The sequence below is a fragment of the Pogona vitticeps genome, chromosome 3, assembly GCF_051106095.1.
Source record: "Pogona vitticeps strain Pit_001003342236 chromosome 3, PviZW2.1, whole genome shotgun sequence".
Lineage (NCBI taxonomy): Eukaryota > Metazoa > Chordata > Lepidosauria > Squamata > Agamidae > Pogona > Pogona vitticeps.
The window spans coordinates 135,916,741-135,941,983 of NC_135785.1; the positions used below are offsets into that span (position 1 = coordinate 135,916,741).

General features: G+C 41.4%; 1 long non-coding RNA gene across 2 annotated transcripts; it reads right to left on the reverse strand.

The window, feature by feature from the left end:
• Positions 1-289: 289 nt before the first annotated feature.
• On the reverse strand, positions 290-24,852 carry LOC140705820 (uncharacterized). Of its 2 annotated transcripts, XR_012085351.2 has the most exons (4): positions 24,757-24,834; positions 23,780-23,929; positions 2,331-2,416; positions 290-824 (listed from the first exon to the last, which is right to left on the reverse strand). It is a non-coding gene; the product is annotated as an uncharacterized LOC140705820 (long non-coding RNA). The 2 variants fall into 2 exon arrangements; XR_012085352.2 differs by lacking the exons at positions 2,331-2,416; positions 23,780-23,929 and having other exon boundaries at positions 24,757-24,852.
• Positions 24,853-25,243: the final 391 nt, after the last annotated feature.

Genomic DNA, 25,243 nt, shown 5'->3' on the forward strand with positions numbered 1-25,243 from the left:
ATGCGTATAGCCTTCCTATTTGCCCAACATGCATGCAACATGATATGTGTGATGTGCCCCTTCAGAGGACAGGAGTCAGACCAGAGCACATACAGAGTTCTGACTCCTGTCCTCTGAAGATGCCAGCCACAAACACTGGCGAAACGTTAGGAAGAAAAACCTCAAGAACACAGCCAGACAGCCCGAAAAACCTACAACAACCAATATCTTACCAATACGTATACATACCCTGTAATTCAATTTTCTTTATATTACTATGTATACTAAACCAAATTTACCACTCTAAACATTTACAATAATTATTTGCATTTTATTTTGATTTTTTAAAAAAAATCATTAGGTTTTTGGGACAAAGCATTCACAACCACATTCAGGGACCTTTGATGCTTCTGATTTCAAAATCAAAGTCCTGTAGAATCAGGGCCCATCTGGTCAATTTACTACTGTTAGATTGCATAGTCCTCATCCGTTTTAAAGGTGAATGATAAATGCATAGAATGAAATTCCTTCCCCCATATGTAGGGCTTTAGTTTCTGCAATGTCCAAACAATGGCTAAACATTTCCTATTTATGGTCAATAAATGTCTTTTGCTAGGTTGGAGCTTCTTGCTCTCAGACATTACTGGATGTAAAGTCCCACTGTCATCTGATTGGCACAGCACAGCTCCAAGTCCAATGTTGGACACATCAGTGTAGTTGTTGGATTCCTTGTTGAAGTCCGGCACAACAAGAACAGGCTTCAAGGTCAGCACTGTCTTAAGATGGTCAAAGGGATCCTGGCACTCGGGGGTCCACGAGATGTTTTCCACTTGCTCCAGAGGCATCTGAGAATAAAGTTGAGCCAAAACTCCACTTATTTGTGATCTTAAAATTAGCATCCTCTCATCATCTTTGTGGGACGTGGTGGTGCTGCAGGTTAAACCGCAGAAGCCTCTGTGCTGCAGAGTCAGAAGACCAGCAGTCGTAAGATCAAATCCATGCAACAGAATGATTTGATCACTTGTCCCAGCACCTGCCAACCTAGCAGTTGGAAAACATGTAAATGCAAGTAAATAAATAGGTACCACCTTGGAGGGAAGGTAACAGAGTTCTGTGTCTAGTTGCACTGGCCACGTGACCACAGAAACTGTCTTCTTCGGACAAACACTGGCTGTATGGCTTGGAAACGGATGAGCACCGCGCCCTAGAGTTGGACATGACTGGACTAAATGTCAAGGGGAACCTTTACCTTTTACCATCATCTTTAATCTCAAAGTCCCAACAAGCTCTCTCAAATGAAATTATGAAAGATTCAGGACAATCTCCATTCCTATATTAGGGAAATTTCTTTAGGTTGCTTTTTGAGAGACTTCCCGGACTATGTTACTATTATTGTTATTATTTTGAGCAGCTAATTCCAGTTTCTTCATCTCTATTTGAAATTGCATTTCTTTTTCTCTTTGCCTGTTTTATTGCTCAAATTCCCTAGCTATCTCTTCAGCTCTGGTTTTTTTCTTTAATTTCTAATTCCTTGAGCTCTAGTTCCTTAGTTTCTCTTCAGCCCTGGCTTTGTTTCTTGTTCCTTTTCCTTAAGCTTAAATTCTTGTTCTAGTTTCCATCTTTCAAAGTCTTGGGAGCTATGAATATTTTCTCCTTCTGAGGCAATCACTACAGGTCCCTTAGTTTCTCCCTTACTATGAGCTTGAGGGCTTCCATTCCTTTAAGTCTTCTGAGGTTCAACTCCCTCCATAGCTGATTTTTGTTGTTGTTGTTGTTCTTTTGGGTGGCATTTTAGAGTTAAAGTGGACTTTCTTATACTATTTTTAAAAGGACATCTCTTTCAGCTGTTTTCCCCAGTAATTCTGTTGCGCTTTACTCAGCATCTCTCTCTGGCTGCTCTCCAGTTTTGTTACTGAGTTTCTTTGTCTCAGCAATTCCTGCTTCCAGACACCAGAATAATTATCTTTTTAAATTCTTATTTACCTATCATCTCAGATCTGTTTTGACTCTGGCTTCCACTCTTATCCACCCCTGCTCCCTTTTCTCTCAGAGCCTTGGATTTTGAGCTAGCCCCCTGAGTCTCTCAAATCCTGAGGTAAAAATAAATGTTCTTCAGAGTTGGTTCCCTATCTTAAGTTCCTCCAGATCTGGGTTTAGAAGCCCTGCAACTAAGCCTTTCCACAAAAGCTCTAGCAGGTTACCCACTTCTTCACCACAGACCTAACTAAAAAGGTACCCACAACTCCAGAAAATTCACTTTTAAACTTTGGCTTCACTGGATTTCTTCGTATCCCACCACTGTATGGCAATTGTGACATGCCCCTTGCATGTCCCCAGATTATTTCACTAACCTGAGACCCACGACACATTCTCTCCTTTACGCTGTCACCAGTTGATCTCTGTCAACACCCTTTAATTAGAAAGATTGAGGTCCATGCTGAGAATAAAGTTGAACAAAACAGGTTTATTAGTTACAGTTTGCATAAACAGGTTCTTCACAGACTTTAAAGTATTCATTAGATTGGTAATAACTTGTTTCACTCTTAACTCTCTTAACTCTCTGTAAGTTCCATACTCTTAGATGCCTACCTTAACTCCGCACTATACCATACTCTCTATGTCCCACAGACTATCTCAGACTTTCATCTCTGAGTCAAACTCTCTAACTGACTAACTTACTCCCCAAACTCTTCTTCTCTGCCTCGTCCCTCCCTTCTGGTTTCTCTGGCTCAGCCTCCCAACAGCTCACATTGGTACATGCAAATAATCTCCTACATGAGCCAAAGCAGGGTGATCACCACAATATGTGACACAGTCATGATATTCTTTGGCTTCCACTGGATGGAGAGCAGGTTTTAATGTCAGATCTATGCACAGGTGCAATTTTGAATGTGAACATCCACTTCACATATATGTTTTCCAAAGGAGTGAGTGTGCAATGCATCTGGAGAATATGCAGGCAAGCTCGTATTCTGGATTATGGTTCCAAGCTGGCTGGAAATGGTGGAAGCTGTAGTCTGAATCAGCTAGATGGCTAGGCTAAGCTAGGCTCACCTTGTTGAGCACAATAATTCTGTTTATATGTGAGCCAGCTGGCTGGGGTGAAGGAGCTAAGTGCCACCCTGGGCAGGCCCCCTCAATAACAGCAGAGGAACTGTTATCATCCAAGAAAACATGTGAAGTGGGGGAGAGTGGAGGCCCTGGGCCCTCCCCCAGGGAAACAGCTGTAGCCTTTGGAGAAGTAGAAACAGAGGAGAGTGAACAGGGAGGGGGGATGTTTTCAGAACCTGACATCTGGGAGGACACCTTGGAGTTCCCACTACCTTTTGCTCAGAAGGAGAGTAGTCTGCTGGAGGAGATGTTGGAAGCCACGGGATGGACAGGCAAGGACTTTTCACTAGCTAGGACTTTTCATATCAGCTTTGATGGGCCACCAGAGGAGTGTTGTACATCCCAAGGAACTCAGGGGCAGGGTCTGGATGTTCCCTCATCCCTAAAAGGACTGAAATTACATAGAACTAGCATTCTCATCCTTGTTGTATAGAACTGGGATCCTGTCCTTCAAAGGACTGCAGAGACATTGTGTTTTCTTTTTTTTTTCCCCTTTGTGTGTTGAGTCAAATAAAGTTAAGTAATCATCAGAACTTGCTACATTACTATAGATGCAGCGGCCGGGGCCACTCACAGTAAGTGACCCTTCAACAGGGCTATCAGAGGATTCAAATACTGTACATGTAGCAACTGCAACACATGACTGAGGACATGTATATTTCCTAGTTTCTGTATTGTTGTGCCTATAAACCATGATTTTGCCATCAGCTAGGGGAAGATGTCAGTTTTCCTTTTTTTCATAATTAATACAAAAAATATAAAAATGTAAATAAATGTTCAATTGTAAGTGACTTCTTCAAAATCTAATGTAAATTGTGTCATCTCTATCTCTCTCAGCAAAACTCAATGGCTGCTGCTATTCCTACCATGTTGATGACCATGTTGTTTTCATAGAGAAGACTTTCAAAAAAAAAAGGAGGGGTGATGTGCATAATTTAGCACAGTTTGGACTGAATGTGCATGGACTCATATACAAGCATTTAATAGCTAAGCACTTAGAAAGCCCTCTGTGTGGAAGGACAAATCTAATTTCGCTCACATTTGATTTAGAGGGAAAAAACCCTCAAATTCTTTCCATCCTAAATATGGAAAACTCTTTAGATTTGGACAAAACTCTTAAACAGGTAAGAGCTTTGTCCAAATCTACAGAGTTTTCCATCAAAATGACCAGAAAAACTTTCCCCTAACTTTCTCTTCTTAAAACTCTTAGATTTTTTTTCCTGTTAGCCCCAAGACTGACATTATATCCCAGCTCTTGAAAGAGCTCAGTGCTTTCTTAGAAAGACTTAAATGTTGCATGAACCTAGTTTTGTAACATCTTGCATGAAGCTGAAATTTGATACTCTTGAAAATTTGCAGACTTCTTTACATTTTAATTTTCCCTAACAAAGATAAATTCTACTGTGCACTCTTACATCTTTTGAATACTTTTAAGAATGTGCACACACATGAATGCACACAAAAAGTGTGTTTCCTTTTCTCTTGAGGTGGGAAAGAAAAAAGAAACAAACAGAGGGGAAATGACAAACAAAGAGGAATAGATGGACTTTATCAGAAAAAAGGTATTTTGCAATAAAACAAGAAAAAAATCAGCAGAAGGAAGGACGAAAGAACATCCTCCAGACAATGAAACATGTATGGTATTGTAGAACTGACAGCTGCTGAAACATCACATAGCGTTAAATTATATATGAGTCTCTTTGATAAATTATTTTGATCTTCAGTAATAATTAGAGTTATCTTGGGGGGAGAAAGAATCCCCACCTCAAATGTGTGTATAAAATAAAAAGAGTTGATGTCAGTCTGTGTGAACACTATTTGCTAGCAAACTGGATCCAAACAAGGGGGAATGCTTTATGCTACTATTATTTCTTATATACTGGTTTTAACAATTCACCAATATGCAGAATACATGGAAAATATATATGTGCCTATTTAATGGTCACCAGGAGAAATGTTGTAGTCAGTTATAGACAAAGAATTAGGATCCATTCATTTGACATTTTTGTTGAATGGCATGTGGAAAAGACAGCCCTATGCCCTTAGGGCAGGAACATGCCTTTGGATGTTGTTGGACTACAATTCCCAGCACTTCTCACCATTAGCTAGCTTAATGTGGCTGATGTTTATTGAAGTCCAACAACATCTGGAAAGCGATAGTTGTCCTTCTTTGCCTCGATACCTGGCGGAATGCCTACTCCGACCAAAATCTACCTGTATCACCTGATCGAGTCAGGAGGTAAGACTGAGGAGCCTGATGCCGAGGGAGACCCAGAAGGAAAAAACAAGAAACCGGGCCTTCTCAGCGGTGGCTCCTCACCTCTGGAATAATCTTCCTCTGGAGATTCGTGTGGCCCCTTCGCTGGGCATTTTAAAAAATCAATTGAAAACTTTGATGTTTATGCAGGCCTTCCCTCCAGTTAATACCTGATTCCCTTTTTTCTTCTTTCTTTTTCCTTTTCTGTTTTGCTTTTCTTTTCATCTTGAATAATCTGTATATTGATGTATAAATATTTTGTTATATTTAATATGTTGTGTTATGTATGTTGGAAGCTGCCTAGAGTGGTCGTTCGACTAGATAGGTGGGGTATAAACAAACAAACAAACAAACAAATATATAAATAAATAAATAAATAAAAAGGAGCTTACAGTTTACATTTATATAATGCATATGCATGGTGATTCAACAGTGGGAAGTCTCGATCAGGCAACATGGAAGTATTCTGTGTTTAGTATGTAGAATGTCCCAGTTTCCATCCCTGGCATTTCCAAGGAGAGTTTGGAATGACTGCTTGACTGAAAGCCAGAAGTATTGCTATTAGCCAATGTAGATGATACTGAGTTAGGTGAAACAATGGCATTGATTAAGATGAAGTGGAAACTAGTGGTGACTTTAGTGTCACAGGGTAGTCTGGTGAATCTACTCTACTTTTAGTCTAACCTTTAAAGGAGTTATCCAAAATGATGACTACAGTGGAAGCTGGTGATGACTTTTGTGTTATGGGGTGAGGTGGTGAATCTGCTGCGGTTTTAGTCTAAACTTAAAAGGAATAATCTGAAATGAAGAATTCATTGATGGGATAAAGTACGTCACCTTGTATAGTTCTGTAAAATAAAAACTAAAAAGCAGAGGGGATTTATTACCTTGGACTCAAAAGCCTCCACTGTTAAGATAGTGCTATTTCATATGTTACCCAGTCATTTAAAATAATTTGCAGTTGTCATCTTAGTAATTTGTAGATTTCAATTCTTTAAATAAGAATTCTGCAACCACATTTCAATATTGCTGCACAATATTGTGACTACATTGCCAGCAGGAAAAAGATGTTATGTATTCCTAAAGTGGCAACAAGCAAGGGAAAATCCCAGAAGTTGATGCCTTTTTTGTTTGTTTTCTTTTTATATGGTTGATATGATTTATATGGTTTTAATAATATTTTGTAAGCCGCCCAGAGTAGTGGCTTGTTCACTAACTATATGGGGTATAAATTTAAATAAACAAACAAACAAAGAAACAAACTTCTCACTGAAACAGAAATAAATTGTCAGAGTTGTTTTTTGACAAGTGTGAATGAGAATGAGGATATCCTGTAGACCCTCTAGTTTATTAATGTAGACCATCTTCACAGCTGCCATCACTGTTGTCAGCATGCAGGTTTCCCTTTCCTATGTAAAACTTGGCATCCTTTTTTCCTAACGCTGACCTGCTATTATGCAGACAGAAGCACTATATCCCTCATTAATAAACTAGAGGGGGTTTTTTTGAAGAATTTAATTTCCTGGATTTTTAAAACAGAAGTTTAAGTATACATATACTACACGCAAATTCCATTAGCAACTTTTCTCCTGTAGAGAAAAATTACCCAGTACTAGAGGATCCCAGAAGATGAGCATATGCCTTTTTACATGGGTGCTGGAGGAGGACAGAAGCAAGAATAGTGTCAGGACTGGGGCCATGCTGGAACCATGCAACCCAAAAAGGCTTGAGCCAATCCCTCTGGGGAGAACTGCTCTAGAGATTGTAGGTCTGGGCTCTTTCCCTGCAACTGTTGCCCAGCTCCTCAGGAGTGCCACCTGTGGAATCTGAGGAATGGGTTATATGAGAACAGGCTTCCCCTACAGACCTTTACCTCAGCAACTAAGGTCTCCAGCTGTGCTGTTACTCCTGCCTTGCCTCACCTGCCAATCTCATTGTTCCTGCCTTGCTTGCCAGCTTCCTTATTCCTGTCTTGCCTGGTGGTGCCTGCCTGCCTGCCTGCCTGGTTGTTCCTGCCATGTCTGCTTACCCAGTTGTTCCTGCCTTGCCTCTCCTTGTGTTCCTGGACCCTGCTGCCTTGATACTCTTCCTCCTGACTTTGACTCCTGGACTGTCTGGCCACAATTCATCCTTCTACTTGGTTGCTGTTTGGACTCAAAAGCTTAGCTGGTTGGTCCCTGCTTGGAATGTGGGGTTGTTTCTAACTTGTTCCTGTGGTCTTGCTATGGACTGGGTCCTGGTGCCTTTTCTACTGAACCCTGACAGTTTTCTGAGTCCCCCTTGCACCCCGACCCAGTCATCAGATCCACAGATGTAAGCGATGTCATCCAGGCTCTACAAGCAGAGGTTCTGGCCCTGTGCTCCCAGATTGCTGTACTTCAGAATGTGTCAGCACTTTCACCAGCAGTCTGGGCTCCAGCACTCCCTTTTTGGGTATTGCAAGGAGTTAAGGGGGTTAACCAATGCGGGTTTCTTTTCATATGTGCCCTGACGCCTACCCTAGTGAACAAAGCAAGGTGGCACTGATGGTCAGTTTACTGTCAGGCCCAGCATTAGCCTGTGTTTTTACAAGCTCTTGAGCAGATATTTGGGGATGCTAATTGGCAGCAGTCAGCAGAGTGGGCTCTGCAGTCACCAAGACAGGGCTGCAGATCAGTGGCTGACTATGCAGCTGAGGTTCACTGCCTTGCAGTTGATACTACCTGGAATGAAGAGGCACAATGTTTCCATTTCTGGGCTGGCTTGAATGCTGCTCTTAAGGATGAGCTAGCCTGTGTCGCTACGCCTAACACCTTGAACAAATTCATTTCCCTTTGTATTAACATAGACACTTGGTTAGCAGAGTGGGAACATGAGTGCAACAACTCTTGGTTTGAGAATAACTGCCATCATGCTGTGGTCAGGCCTTCCCACCCCACAGAGCGTATGCAGGTGGATGGTTTTCGTTGTTGCTTAACCCCTGCTGAGAAGCAGCACCATCATGACCAGGGGATTTGCCTTTACTGCGGTCTTCAAGGCCACTATGCTGCCACCTGCCCCGCCAAGGTTCAACCCATGGAAAACAGCTTCTCCCAGCAGTTGTAGGGGGTAGCCTACCAGGAGCTGAGCTTTCACCCCCACACTTGGTGATGCCAGTACAATCATTGCTACCACAGGGGGCTATCCTTGAAGGGCTAGCTATGATAGACTCTGGGGCTTCATCTAAATTCATGGACATTGAGTTTGTGAAAAAGTTTCAGATCCCCTGCTGGCCCAAGCTAGTCCCTGCACCAATGGAGGGATAAAATGGTACCCTCCTTGCATTGGGTCCGGTGATGCAAGAAACAGAAGCTTTGGGGATGCTTGTGAGCGCCACTCACCAGGAATGGACTTCATTTAATCTGATCAGTGCACCCCCACTTTCCAGTAATTCTTGGGACTACCTGGTTAATGGAACACAACTCTGCAATTTCTTGGGCCCAGTGAAATCTCACAGGGACTCACCCAGTCCATTTCCTGTCTGCCCATTGTCAGGAAAACTGTTTCCAGGGTCATGTGGTCAAGATTGTGGTTGGTAGTATACCTGAAATCTCACCAGAAGACTGCCCCCAGAAGCTGGAAGTCACGATCCCTGAGCCGTACCAGGATCTAGCTGATGTTTTTGTAAAGAAGGGGGCTGAGACATTGCCCTCACACTGGCCTTATGATTGTCTCATTGATCTCCACCACAGCACAGAGATCCCTTTTGGATGACTCCATGCCTTGTCTGCTCTTGAACTGGAGGCTCTCTGCAAATATCTAAAAGACAACCTGTGTGTGTGTTGTGTTTAGTCGTTTAGTCGTGTCCGACTCTTCGTGACCCCATGGACCAGAGCACGCCAGGCCCTCCTGTCTTCTACTGCCTCCCGGAGTTGTGTCAGGTTCATGTTGGTTGCTTCGCAGACACTGTCCAGCCATCTCATCCTCGGTCGTCCCCTTCTCCTCTTGCCATCACACTTTCCCAACATCAGGGTCTTTTCCAGGGAGTCTTTTCTTCTCATTAGATGGCCAAAGTACTGGAGCCTCAGCTTCAGGATCTGTCCTTCCAGTGAGCACTCAGGGTTGATTTCCTTTAGAACTGATAGGTTTGTTCTCCTTGCAGTCCAGGGGATTCTCAAGAGCCTCCTCCAGCACCACAATTCAAAGGCATCAATTCTTCGGCGGTCTGCTTTCTTTATGGTCCAGCTCTCACTTCCATACATCACGACAGGAAAAACCATAGCTTTGACTATTCGGACTTTTGTTGGCAAGGTGATGTCTCTGCTTTTCAAGACGCTGTCAAGATTTGTCATCGCTTTCCTCCCAAGAAGAAGGCGCCTTTTAATTTCAGGGCTGCTGTCTCCATCTGCAGTGATCATGGAGCCCAGGAAGATAAAATTTGACACTGCCTCCATATCTTCCCCTTCTATTTCCCAGGAGGTGATGGGACCAGTGGCCATGATCTTAGTTTTTTTAATGTTGAGTTTCAGACCGTTTTTTGCACTCTCCTCTTTCACTCTCATTACAAGGTTCTTTAATTCCTCCTCACTTTCTGCCATCAGAGTGGTATCATCTGTATATCGGAGGTTGTTGATGTGACAACCCCAGACCTACCGGAGTATGCCACACTTTAATTAAGCTGCCACCAACCATTCCCTATAAGAAGTCACACAGACCAGGAATGGATTTTTAACAAACAAAAGAACAAGGTTTATTTAAACAACAAACAGGGTAAATAAAAAGATCAAGTAAATAAGATACTGTAACGTGGCTTAGTCTCAATCATACATACAACAGTTTGGTTCACACAGAACACCTTAAAGTAAAGCACAGACCCTGAACCTATCAGTTCTGGCTACCTATAAAGAAACCTGAACCTATCAGGTATGTACTAACTGACACACAGTTGTACTCAGTCTGACACACAGACTCCACTCCCACAACTAAACTTCTCCACACAAGCTCCAAATATATATACAGTACAGCCCCTCCTCCCTGATGTCCCGCCTTCCACTCCCCATAGGATGGAACTTTCCCTCCAAACCCATGACAGACAGGTACCATCAGTGCTGTATGTAACACCTCCCCTCTTTATAAGTTGTTTTGCAGGCGAAAAGCTAAAGTGCTTTTCTCCAAAAAAACAACCAGGATCAAAACACAAAACAGTTATACAATAACATACAATCCCATACTTACACTCTATGTTAAACATATTACTTATGCATTTAAACATTAACATTTACAATACATTAAGTTACCTTTATTACTACAAACTAAGCATGTATAATAAACAAGTACATTTAACTTTTGGTCAACAAACTATACATAGTCCATAGTTTCTTCGCCGTCTTCACTCTTCGGGTCTTCTTGACAAGGCGTCAGCAACACAGTTCTTTGACCCTCTGACCACCTTCACTTCAAAGTCATAATCTTGCAGGTTTAAAGCCCACCTCATAAGTTTACTATTGTGGGTTTTCATTGTCTTTAACCACTGCAGTGGTGAGTGGTCAGTGCACAGAACAAAATGTCTTCCCCAGATGTAAGGCTTGGCCTTCTGAATCGCGTATACTATGGCCAGGCACTCCTTTTCCACGGTTGCCAAATGTCTCTCACCTTTCTGGAGTTTCCTACTCAGGTAGGACACTGGATGCTGGTCACCATTTTCATCCTCCTGGCAAAGAACTGCTCCTACCCCGCTGTTAGACGCATCGGTGTAGATGATGAACTCCCGGTCGAAGTCTGGAGCATGCAGCACTGGATAATTGATGAGCGCCTCTTTCAACCTCCGGAACGCCTCCTCACAGTCGCTGGTCCACGGGATGCGGTCATCAGTCTTCTTCCGCGTCAGTTGATATTTCTTCCGGCAATCTTAATTCCAGCTTGTGTTTCTTCCAGTCCAGCCTTCCGCATGATGTATTCTGCATATAAGTTAAATAAGCTGGGGGACAATATACAGCCTTGCCGTACTCCTTTCCCAATTTTGAACCACTCAGTTGTTCCATGACCAATTCTAACTGTTGCTTCCTGTCCCACATATAGGTTTCTCAGGAGACAGATAAAGTGGTCAGGCACTCCCATTTCTTTAAGAACTTGCCATAGTTTGCTGTGGTCCACACAGTCAAAGGCTTTCGCATAGTCAATGAAGCAGAAGTAGATATTTTTCTGGAACTCTCTGGCTTTCTCCATAATCCAGCGCAAGTTAGCAATTTGGTCTCGAGTTCCTCTGCCTCTTCGGAATCCAGCTTGTACTTCTGGGAGTTCTCGGTCCACATACTGCTGAAGCCTACCTTGTAGGATTTTGAGCATAACCTTGCTAGCGTGCGAAATGAGTGCAATTGTACGGTAGTTGGAGCATTCTTTGGCACTGCCTTTCTTTGGGATTGGGATGTAGACTGATCTTTTCCAATCCTCTGGCCACTGTTGAGTTTTCCAAACTTGCTGGCATATTGAATGTAGCACCTTAACAGCATCATCTTTCAAGATTTTAAATAGTTCAACTGGAATGCCATCACCTCCACTGGCCTTGTTGTTAGCCAGGCTTTCTAAGGCCCACTTGACTTCGCTCTCCAGGATGTCTGGCTCAAGGTCAGCAACTACATTGTCTGGGTTGTCCGGGATATCCACATCTTTCTGATATAATTCCTCTGTGTATTCTTGCCACCTCTTCTTGACGTCTTCTGCTTCTGTTAGGTCCCTCCCATTTTTGTCTTTTATCATGTTCATCTTTGCGCAAAATGTTCCTCTAATATGTCCAATGTTCCTGAACAGATCTCTGGTCTTTCCTTTTCTGTTATCTTCCTCTATTTCTTTGCATTGTTCATTTAAGAAGGCCCTCTTGTCTCTCCTTGCTATTCTTTGGAAGTCTGAATTCAAGTTTCTGTAACTTTCCCTATCTCCCTTGCATTTTGCTTCCCTTCTCCTCTCTGCTATTTCTAAGGCCTCGTTGGACAGCCACTTTGCTTTCTTGCATTTCCTTTTCTTTGGGATGATTTTCGTTGCTGCCTCCTGGACAATGTTACGAGCCTCTATCCAAAGTTCTTCAGGCACTCTGTCCACCAAATCTAGTTCCTTAAATCTGTTCTTTACTTCCACTGTGTATTCATAAGGGATTTGGTTTAGATTATACCTGAGTGGCCCAGTGGTTTTTCCTAATCTCTTCAGTCTAAGCTTGAATTTTGCTATGAGAAGCTGATGATCAGAACCGCAGTCAGCTCCAGGTCTTGTTTTTGCTGACTGTATAGAGCTTCTCCATCTTTGGCTGCAGAGAATATAATCAATCTGATTTCGATATTGCCCATCTGGTGATTTCCATGTATAGAGTCGCCTCTTGTGTTGTTGGAAAAGAGTGTTTGTGATGACCAGCTTATTCTCTTCACAAAACTCTATTAGCCTTTGTCCTGCTTCGTTCTGAACTCCAAGGCCAAACTTCCCTGTTGTTCCTTTTATCTCTTGGCTCCCTACTTTAGCATTCCAGTCCCCTATAATGAGAAGAACATCTTTCTTTGGTGTCAGTTCTAGAAGGTGTTGTAAATCTTCATAGAATTGTTCAATTTCAGTCTCCTCAGCAATGCTGGTTGGTGCATAAACTTGGATTATTGTGATGTTGAATGGTCTGCCTTGGATTCGTATTGACATCATTCTATCATTTTTGAGATTGTATCCCATTACAGCTTTTCCCACTCTTTTGTTGACTATGAGGGCTACTCCATTCCTTCTACGGGATTCTTGTCCACAATAGTAGATATGATAATCATCTGAGCTGAATTCGCCCATTCCTGTCCATTTTAGTTCACTGATGCCCAGGATGTCGATGTTTATTCTTGCCATCTCCTGTTTGACCACCTCCAGCTTCCCAATGTTCATAGATGTTACATTCCAGGTTCCTATGCAGTATTTTTCTTTGCAGCATTGGATTTTCCTTTCACTTCCAGGCACGTCCACAGCTGAGCGTCCTTTCGGCTTTGGCCCAACCACTTCATTAGCTCTGGAGCTACTTGTACTTGTCCTCCGCTCTTCCTCAGTAGCATGTTGGACGCCTTCCGACCTGAGGGGCCCATCTTCCAGCGTCATATCTTTTAGCCTTTTGTTTCTGATCATGGGGTGTTCTTGGCAAAGATACTGGAGTGGCTTGCCATTTCCTACTCCAGGTGGATTGCGTTTAGTCGGAACTCTCCACTATGTCCTGTCCGTCTTGGGTGTCCCTGCACGGCATAGCCCATAGTTTCTCTGAGTTACTCAAGCCCCTTCGCCACGACAAGGCAGCAATCCATGAAGAAGACAACCTACCAGAGGGTTTATTCGCCCATCCACTTTGCCTGCAGGGGCACCTATCTTCTTTGTCAAAAAGAAAGATAGGGGTTGCACACTTGGTGCCTTTTCTACTGAACCCTGACAAATAGTTGGGATGTGGCTGCAAGACAATATTGCTAAGAAGAGGAGTGTAGGAAGAGAGAAAACCTAATATGAGATGTTGTTGGTTTGTAAGATCTGAGTAGAGTTGTTAATGGTACAAAATTGTGGAGGTCATTGTGACGGTAGCGATGATGTCATCTGCCCGTCACTGCTGTAGCTAGAGTTTATCTGCCTATAGCAGGACGGGAGGTGGGACTTCAGAGAGTGGAGCTATGGTATTTAAGGGGGGAGTGAATGAGGTGAGAGTCAGATAGGGCTTAGATAGGGTCCAAGATAGGGACATGATATGAACCAGATAGGGCTTGGATAGGGTCTGGTAGGGACTTAGGGAGTTAGGGCTTGTATATGTTATAAAGTACTGTGTTAGTGAAGGTCTGAGAGAGAGAGTGTGTATGAGGGGATACTTTATTATTTCAGATTGCCTTTTATTTTAGTTGATAAAGTGATTTACCATTCCTTTTGTTCTTACAAATAAACATAAGTTTTTATTTAAAAAATCCATACAGTTGCCTGAGGAGTCAGTTGAGTGTATGGTTGGTGGCAGCGTGAATAAAGTGTGTGTATGTGAGAGTGACGTGACACCTCCTTTGTGACGTGTGAGGAGGACGTCACAATAAAACTGGTGTCCAGCAGTTGGGATACGAGTGTCCAGTAAAGCCTTGGCCAAAGTGACGAGAGCAAAAGGATTTCAGTTAGGGTCACCTGAAGTGTAAAGCATGGGTAACTCTCTAGAATTTGACTCAAGGGGAGCAAATTTAGTGGAGAGGCGCTTGAGCTTCAGAGTGGGAGAACTGAGATATGAGCTCTGTGGTGTCCATTTTATGAGGGAGAGTGGCCCAAAAGCAGAGGCTGTGGTGGTTTGGTCAGCGTGTCCAGAGTTAGGTGAACTCTGTGGGGACATCGTGAAGACCAAGGGCAGCAAAGCTGAGGGATCTCCATTGTAAACAGCAGAACCTAAGTGTGTGGGTAGAGCTGTAATAAAATTTAAAGTTGTGCCAAAGGCAGAAATATAAAGTATCCTTAGTTGGCAAGGGGCCCAGTGTAAGGGGTAGAAGACGCCAAAGTAGTGTAGTTACAATTACCAGCACACAGCTAGAGCAGCTGGTGTACACTGCAACTAAATATCAGACCTTAGCACAGGAAGGAAAAAAGTGATTTAAACAGAGGCTTGGAAATAAAAAAGTGCCTTTTTGTGAATAAATATGCCCTTAACTTGCAGTAAGAAATCTGAGATTGAGCTGAGAGCTGCAGAGATGGCAGCCAGTTCTGAGGAGGAGGTAAATGGTAAAGAGGAAAGATTTTTCTCAGCGAAAAAGGAAAGGTCTTCTAAGAAACATTTAACAGACCTAAGAAAATTTGAGATTTCACTAGAACATGAGTTCAGAATGAAACAACTAGAAATAAGAAGAAAAGAAAGAGTTGAAATCAGTCAGGCAGAGGCAGATGCCAGAAATAGGGAAATGGCCATGAGATTAAAAGAGATGGAACTGAAACACCAAATTAGTATGGCACAATTAAATTTAAGATACCTAAATCAGAATAATAACAATTTATCAGTTGAAGAAATTTCAAAAAGAGAAAAGTATGAGGCTCAGGCCAGACAAAGTGAGCAAGATCTTGAAAAATACAATCAGCAAAAAGACATTAAATTAAAAGAAATCAGAGATAAGACTGAAGAAAAAGTTAAAGAGATAAAAGCTAGGGCTCAGGAAGAAATTTTACAGATCAGGGCCGAGTTTGAGGCTAAGCAAAAGGAACTAGATCTGAAAATAAAAGCGGAAAAATTGCAGCTAAAAAAGAAAGAAATGAAATTATCAGCCCAAAATAAAAGTGCTAATAATGATTCAAATCCTGAGAGAAACATATCTACATCAGCTGAATGTATAAAAGTAGAACAAAACTCAAGTTATTCTGAGGGAAAGACTATGAGAAAAACATGGGAAGACCACCCTAAATATTACAAAGGGCAAGTTAAAAGCCAGCAGAAGGTGGGCGGCCATTTTGTTGGAAAGCCTTCAGAACAGGGCCAAGCCAAGAGCCAGATTTTGGAGGGAAAAGAAAAATTAGAAAAATTGGCAAGAAAAAGCTCATGGGAAGAAAAAATTTGCCTCAACCACCAAGAGAGGGGCCATATTGATTCCCAGTGTCTTAAAATAAAACAAAATAAAGAAAATTTACCTCAGAAAGTGAATTTAAAAGAGGCAAAGTCTGTGTATTACATTCAGAACAGCCAAATGACTCCCCCTAGAGAAGGCCCTGTAGCCATAGAAACGAAAGCAGAGGCAGCTAAGCTCTCTAAAATTGATACATTTAGAGGACAGATCTCAAGCTATGATGAAAATATTCCTATTGCAGAGATAAAACACTGCTTATATATTAGAACTGATTCTCAATTATTTGAATCAGCTGGTGACAATATAGGAATATTTGAAAACCACTATTTAGCATTGAGAGACACTTGCTCCCAGGTTACCATCTGTCACTCTGATATCGTACCTCAGGAATGTTTAATTCCTAATCAGCACATGACAATCAAAGGGATTGGGAAGGAGATAGTGATTTTACCTGTGGCTGAAATTTTAGTTAGTTATCAGGGATGGAGAGGTAATTGGCGCGTTGGAGTTTCATCTCAAATTCCTGCATCAGTTCTTATAGGCACAGATCTCTCAAAACATGTCAAGAGTGCCTTGGTGATTACTCGATCACATCCAGAACAAACTGAGGCGGCAGGAAATGTTACTGATTTTCAAGAGAGAGGGGGAAATATACCCCAAGCTGAGGCAATTTCTCTGGAAATACCTCAGGAAAGTATATTGGCCCAAGAGCAGCTAGCAGAACCCACTTTAAAAGGATGTTTTGGAAAAGTGGCTGGCAAAGAATTATCCGCTGAATCCCCTGAACGTTTCAATATCAAACAAGGGTTGCTATACAGAGGAAAACTGATAAATATTTCAAAAGGGGAACCTGAGGTTAGAAGCCAGTTGGTTGTACCAGATAAATATCGTTCAATGATTTTGGAAATGGGACATTCAGACATAGTTGATGCACATTTGGGTATAAATAAAACCACACAGAGAATAACCCAGAACTTTTACTGGCTTGAATTAGGAAAACAAATTAGAAATTTCTGTCAGAAATTTGATTTGTGCCAGAAACAGAACTATAACAGTGACAAGACCATGGTTAAGCTGTGCCCTTTACCAGTAATTTCAACACCTATTAAAAGTATCGAAGCAGACATTATAGAACCATCTTTTACATCCAGGCTTATAAATAGATTGTGGCAGATTTGTGGAGTAAAACACTTAGAGAATTCTCCCTATCATCCAGAAAGTGATGGGTTGGCAGAGAGATTCAATGTGACCCTCATGAGGATGATTGAAGCCTATTTAGCTGAGAGCCATAATAACTGGGACCAAAACTCACAGTTACTTTTATATGCCTACAGATCAGTCCCACAAGAGAGTACTGGTTTCAGCCCTTTTAAGCTATTATTTGAGAGACATGTGAGGGGTCCGCTTGATCTAATTAAGCAAAATTGGGATCAGATTGTTAAAGAAGACCCCCAAAATGTGATCACATGTGTAAACTCTGTGGTAAACAGCCTCGAAAGAAATCTAGATTTGGCTGCTGAGAATCTAAAACCACAAAAAGTCAAACAAAAACTGAGGTATGACAAAAAGGCTAGGGAACTTCAGTTTATTCCTGGAGATGAGGTCTTTCTGGTGAGGCCCATCAAGGGGAACAATCTACAACTGAGATGGTACGGTCCATATAGAGTTATTCATGAAATGAGTAACCTCAATGACATTCTTGAACACCTAGACAAAAGGGTTGTTCATGTAAATGCCCTTAAGCCTTCTTGTAGTGAAGAAAAAATGTGCTGTTTGAATTGAAAGCAGCTGATAAAGGAAAACATGAGATACCTCTCTGGGAATGGAGGGGTCAGCAAAAGTTCATCTCAGGGGAGGTGCAGATCAGCCCTGCTCTATTCATAGAACAGCAGAGTGATCTAACATTGGTTAATAAGTATCAGCCGGTTTTCTCCAGCAAACCTGATGTAGCCAAAGGAGTGTTACAACGAAATGATCCAGAGCTGATGAAAAAAAAGGACCAGTGACCTTGTTCCATGGTCCTATGACTGCAAGGTGGCTTTTGGAAAGCTAAAAGAAGCATCAACCAACCGCCCTGTGTTGCATGCTCCAGACTTAAATAAAGAATTCATCGTCCACATCGATACTTCGAAGGCCAGGGTAGGAGCCGTGCTGTACCAATGTGATGACTATGGAGACCAGCATCCTGTGTCCTACCTGATCCAGAAACTTCGAAAGGAAGAAAAGCACGTGTCAACCATCGGAAAAGAGTGTTGGGCCATCGTTTACGCGATCCAGAAAGTGAAGGCCTACGTCTGGAAGAGACATTTCATTTGGTGCATGGACTACTCACCTTTTATATGGCTAAAGACTATGAAAGCCCAGAACTGTGAACTAATGAGGTGGGCTCGCATTTTGCAGGACTATGACTTGGAGGGTAAGGTTGTCAAATGGACAATGAACTGTGTTACTGACACCTTATCTCGAAGACCTGACAATGACGGCTGAACGAACCTGGATTCTTAAAATACTATGTGTAAATGTTATAAAAAGTGTTATTGTTATTGCATTGTTATCTGTGTATACACTCATGCATTTGCTTGTTTAGAAAGTAAGTATATTTGAAAAGATATGGTTATGCATAAAAGTGTTATATGGTTGTGCTAAGTATTGTATTGGGGTATGCATTGTTTTATTTGATGTGCAGTTGTTTTGGGGTGAAAAGCACCTTAGCTTTCCCCCCGCAAAACAACTTTTATAAGGGGGGAGGTAATGTGACGGTAGCGATGATGTCATCTGCCCGTCACTGCTGTAGCTAGAGTTTATCTGCCTATAGCAGGACGGGAGGTGGGACTTCAGAGAGTGGAGCTATGGTATTTAAGGGGGGAGTGAATGAGGTGAGAGTCCGATAGGGCTTAGATAGGGTCCAAGATAGGGACATGATATGAACCAGATAGGGCTTGGATAGGGTCTGGTAGGGACTTAGGGAGTTAGGGCTTGTATATGTTATAAAGTACTGTGTTAGTGAAGGTCTGAGAGAGAGTGTGTATGAGGGAATACTTTATTATTTCAGATTGCCTTTTATTTTAGTTGATAAAGTGATTTACCATTCCTTTTGTTCTTACAAATAAACATAAGTTTTTATTTTAAAAATCCATACAGTTGCCTGAGGAGTCAGTTGAGTGTATGGTTGGTGGCAGCGTGAATAAAGTGTGTGTATGTGAGAGTGACGTGACACCTCCTTTGTGATGTGTGAGGAGGCTGTCACAGTCATTAACTCATATAGTCACCATATACTTATATGACATGTCACATAGCATCTTTGATGTTTTGATAGTTTTTGTTTTGTTCTTTTTTTTCCCCAGACAATTGTAAAGTGACAAGACAGGTGGCTTGGTTGAAACTATGACAGGGTATAGGCTCAAAAGCTCTAATAGTGTTGAGTAAGATCGTCTGCAGCCAGAAAGCAAAAAAAAAAAAAAAAAAAAAAAAAAAAGTAGTTTCACAGTTTAAACAAGTAAGCTTCAGGGGAAATGATTTTCTGTTTTTAAATTATCTTAAATATTTTTACCACCAGACGCAGTATCCTTTTCCAAGTACCATTACCTATAAGACCATGAAGGAGTTAAGAGTTCTCCTACTGAGAGTCAGCTAATTTAGTCCTGACTGTTTTGATTGCCCTGGACCTAGAGCTGATTTCCCCTCTGGAAACCTGTGTCAGGAGCCTGGTCTCAGAAATCAAGTGAGAATGTTTACTGAATGCAGTCAGCACTCAGACAAACACAACTGCTCTGTACTTCTGTCATGCAAAAATACTTCCAATACGCCTTACAAAATTGTCTGCTAATCCTCTGAAGATACATGGCTAAATGTCCCTTTCTTCATGACTGCCACTCTCTTATTTCCTTTAAAGTAAGCCTATATTTTTGACTCTGTGACCTTTCATTGCAGTAAAGCCTTCCTACAGGAAGCTGCAACAATATATCTAGTTTGGAACACTCTTGGTATTAAGTCTGTTACTTGTGCTCAGTTTTATAACAAAGTGGTTGTTTTTACCTTTTCTTCCCACTGAAGATTAGTATGTTAGCTCCTGCAGCTCAGATTCTTTCCAAATAAAAGGAACAATTGGGACCAACATTCCTTTTCAAGGTAAACAAGACTGATCTTTTTAATTGAGATGAGTTTTTTAAAAAATCTTGAGACACTTGTTTCTGAATGGAGGAGGGGAGATTTAAATTTAAAAACTCAGAACTTGAGAACCCATTCCCCAAACTTCTCCAAGTTTCGTACAGTGCAAGAGCACACTGTCTGCTACACTTTTACCACATTTATTCCCAATCCAACATACAGCTTTAATGTTATAAATGTTACTTTGAGCTACCCCATTTTTAGAATTTCCACGTGCTGTGCTGCACAATAACTTCACTGTACTCTTGTACAATGAGAATAATGTAATGATGCACATCCAGAATTCTGAGTGAAATCCACAGATTTACTCAGCCAGCATAACTAGTGTTTTCATTTTGACCAAGATCAAATAAGTCAACAAATGTATCCCATGATACAATACTTTGTATCAGTGTAGTATGATGAATGACCCTACCACCCCTATTGTTTTCATGCTGTTTCAATAGCCAAACAATCAGAGCATTTCCCCCCTCAGGTTTTAGCTTTTAGTTTTATGTGGTTTCTCTATGCTGATGAGAATTAGCTTATCTCCACTGGTTTAATGTGAATGAGTTTGTGTTATAGCTCTTTTTTATTATTGTTTTAAGTTTTAGAATTCAGACTATGTTTTTCCTTCAAGCAGATTTTGCTGTGCTTTACTGCTTTTACTACTTCGATTCCAGCAGTGACTGCTTGTGGTAAATAAACAAGATCCTGTGGTTTGCACAAGAAGGTATGTGAGTGAGCTGGCATTTGTTTTGTCATGTCTAGTTGCATCTAGTCATGTTCAAATGAGATTCAAATTGTCACATGCTGAATTATTAACCAAAGCAAGAGAAAGCTCAATACAATTGTGGTTGGTTGTGGTTAAATGTCATTTTGCTGATTCCAGCTGTGGCATTAGCTCAGAGAGGGGGGAATTCCATTTCTTTAACTGGATACAGCTGTTTGGGCTCTAGCAGTCCAGTATAGCATCTGCACATGCCTTGCCTCTCAACTACTAATTAGGTTTTTTTTAAAAAAACTCAGATGACAGCAAGGGAAGGGGAAGGGGTTATGTGGAGTTGGCATAGTCTTCTAGAGGGTTGGGTTAAACATTTCCTCCCCTCCCCTTCCTTGTGGAATCTCCCCACTGAATTAAAGCTTTTCAAAATCCTACTCCCAGGGCAAGCTGATGTTGGATCAAAGAAAAAAAGACTAAGGTATTTTTATAATGGGGGTTCAACACATCTGTATATTGGTAACAAGTTTAGCAAAGGCCTTTGCAGTCTTTAAAGGTCTTTGCTGAGGTAAATAATGAGTAGCTGAGCAATGCAGCTCTAGTACGGCACTTACGCGATGTATGGAAGTGAGAGCTGGACCATAAAGAAAGCAGACCACCGAAGAATTGATGCCTTTGAATTGTGGTGCTGGAGGAGACTCTTGAGAATCCCCTGGACTGCAAGGAGAACAAAGCTATCAATTCTAAAGGAAATCAACCCTGAGTGCTCACTGGAAGGACAGATCCTGAAGCTGAGGCTCCAGTACTTTGGCCATCTAATGAGAAGAAAAGACTCCCTGGAAAAGACCCTGATGTTGGGAAAGTGTGATGGCAAGAGGAGAAGGGGACGACCGAGGATGAGATGGCTGGACAGTGTCTGCAAAGCAACCAACATGAATTTGACACAACTCCAGGAGGCAGTAGAAGATAGGAGGGCCTGGCGTGCTCTGGTCCATGGGGTCACGAAGAGTCAGACATGACTAAATGACTAAGCGAAACGAAACGAGCTTGGAGAAAAAGAAAAAAAGCTTTTGGAAAGACTCGCAAAACTTTGGGGGCAGGATTCCACACATTTGTCCTGCTACATGAAATGCAGCTCTAGTACGGCACTTTCAATTATTTAGCACAAAGAATATTAAGTCTCAAGTATTTTTCAAAATGCTCCTTTATTGGTTGCTCCACTCTTCTTTACTGTTTTCAGAAAGAACCCAGATTTCCTCACTGTCATCACATCAACTTAAATTAATTTGAATTTGCCTTCATCTTCCATCAAAAGTACAGAACCTCTAGCAGTCCAAGGGCTGAACTCATTTGCAGAGAGGTTTGTTCATTCATCCAGAATGTGAAGGGCTGTGCCAAAGATAAAGAGATAGGGCCAAAAAGACAAGCATGTTTTAGCTCAAGGCTCTTCTTGCTAATAGCTAAGCCCAGAAGTGGTTTTTCATCATTTATAGATGGTGATAGTGGTGATGATGGGGCTGTACAAAATCTTAGGGGGGGGGTGAGAAGAGGGCCAGATTTGGTCACAGAGCCTGAGATTCCCCACACAGGGAATGAGAAGGCAATGAAGGCTTTGTTCAAAAGTTGTTTTCTAATCAGCTCTAACTCAAACAGCCCCATTTCTTAATAAGTAACACAGACATGCAAAACCAAAAAGGATGCTTCCTGTGGCACAGACCATAGGAGACTCTAACACTTGCTCACAAGATATTTCTGTTGTACTTGCCTCATCATCTTAAGGCATTTTACTTCATTATTGCCTTTCCCTTTTAAGGCTCTCTAAATGTTGAAAGGAATGGCTTGCACATGCAGGTGCATCAACCCAGATACAACTTCTTGATCAGAGTGTAACACTTAAAATAATATTCTTTTCTTTGAGGTTGCAATAGTTGCGATACAGAGGTTGTGGTGAGTAACAGTATAAGAAGTCAAATGAGTATATCATGAGAAAGAAGAGGAAGAAACTACTGCCATCACCAATTATTGGTTTCTTTCACCATTATCATATTAACTGAAATATATAGGCATTATAATTTGGTTTGAACTCATATTACTTGATGGCCTAATTACATTGAACATAATATAGAAAAGGTCTGTTCACATGGGGATGCTAGATGTTGATAATATGAAGAGAAACTAGTCTTCAAAGAGTTTCAAGGTGCTGTAAAGCAGTATTAATTTTCTCTCTTTTAATTGTTCAAGTCTAGCTCCTTAATAATGTAAAGTGCCATCATTAACTATGAAAGAGGCCTACTTCATTTTCATGTTATGACTGTTGCCCAGAGAATCGGTTAGCATTGTTTAAACATACAATCAAAATTCCACTGGGAGCAATGCCAGTCTTAAATACTTAATGTGTGGCATAACCTACGAGGTGAAGCTGAAGCAAATTAGTATGTTGAATCTAAACAAGAAAGACTAGTGAATAAAGGTGCATAGTGAAGGTTACCCTGATAACATGTTTTACATCATTTTGTCATTGAGAATTCTTAATTAACCACAATTGTTTAATGGCACTGTGACCATTTTTAGTAGTAAAATATACATTTGTTCTTTATTGCAGTGTAATAAGATATACAAAGACACCTCCAGATAACTGTTCAATTTATTTCATAATTTCATTGCCAGCAGTTCAATGTATAAACCAATGCATACCATTATTTTGCCAAAATACTATTGTACAACAGCCAAGATGGAAGCGGTATCCCTATCACTCAACCAATTGTGTGATTCCATAGTTCAATATCTTTTCCTTGGCATAACTCCTGGCACATTTATGCCAATGTCACTTTATGTTATGTCAGCATGAATAGGATAAAGGTAAAGGTTCCCCTTAATATTTAGTCCAGTCGTGTCCAACTCTAGGGCATGGTGCTCATCCCCGTCTCCAAGCCATAGAGACATTGTTTGTCTGAAGACATTTTCTGTGGTCACGTGGCCAGCATGACTAGACACGGAACGCCATTACTTTCCCACTGAAGTGGTACCTATTTATCTACTCACATTTACATGCTTTCGAACTGCTAGGTTGGCAGGAGCTGGGACAAGCAACGGGAGCTCACTCTGCCACGTGGATTCGATCTTACGACTGCTGGTCTTCCAACCCTGCAGCATAGAGGCTTCTGTGGTTTAACCTGCAGCACCACCATGTCCCTTGTATGAATAGGATACCAGCTGTCAATTTACAAATTAACTGCAAGCATTATGTATCCCTTTGCTAAATCTGGTAACATATTTGTAACAGAAATCTGTTGCTGCTTTGGAAATCAGAATGATCTTGCCATCCATTGCAAGTACTGCAATATTATTAGGACAAAAAGCAGAACCAAAACAATGAACCTCTTCTCTCTTGCCAGCAAAGTCAATTTCCTAAGAAATTGTTCAGCCACAGGCAGAGAGGTTCCAAAGTAAATCGCTCCTTTACCAGGCAAACTGGGTCCGTAAGTTTTGCCTTAGGGTAGCTAAAATTTACTCTGGCACCAAGTCTGACCGATTTCATTGAGAGCCAAGCCACACACATGAGTACCAGGGAATTCCACCCTTCTAGCACTCAAAAATCAGTTGGACCCAAATTGGTAGCGTTAAGTATACGTGGCCTTGTAAAATACATCAATTTAGATAAGCCAATTATTTATAACAGCTTGTGTCTATTCAAGAAGCTAACTTCCGGCTCTTAAGCATATTTACTTTTATTAGAAAAATATAGTTCTGAGAGAAGTTAAGCAAAGCATAGCAAAGCATATTTACAATTTCCAATCCCATCCCCATTGATAGGAGATAGAATTCCTCTGAAACAAACGAAAATAATAAAACATCTAGCTAACAAAAAGAAAAGGGGGGGCGGACCTCCCCTCCAGCTTCAAGAAAAATTACATCTTAAAACAAACTACAAGTCCTAATGTTCATCATCAAAACAACATTCCATCAGGCTTCTGGAAAATCCAAAGTAAACTTTTTCAATAGGAAAAACTCAGGCTTACTGTCCTTTGGATTAGATAGTCCATGCTGAGTTCTGTATGTTGGCATCCATCTTCTGTCTCCCTCGTGGTAGAATCTCCTCCTTTCTTGTTCCCATGAGGCCCAGGGAAAGTTGTTTAGTCTTCCTTACTCTGTACTAGCCAGGTTGCTATGTTACCACCAGATAAGGCCACGCTGACAGTACAGAGGTACAGCTAGGAATCAACTTTGGAAATTTTCACTCTCAACTCACACACAGAAACAAGATGAATTCAGTTTGGCTAACTTTGTGATTACAAATCCCATCAATAAATCATTTTATGAACTTTCATAACCAAGCTTATCACATCTAGCACTGCAATAGAGTGGTGCTGCTGCTATAGAAACACACTTAGGCCACACACAAAAATCTTCCTTTCCAACTTCAGAGCAGTTTTTCCAGCATGGTCATGAGATTGGATGGTTACTTTCTCTCACCATTCTTGAACTTGTGGAGTATTTAAGACAAGT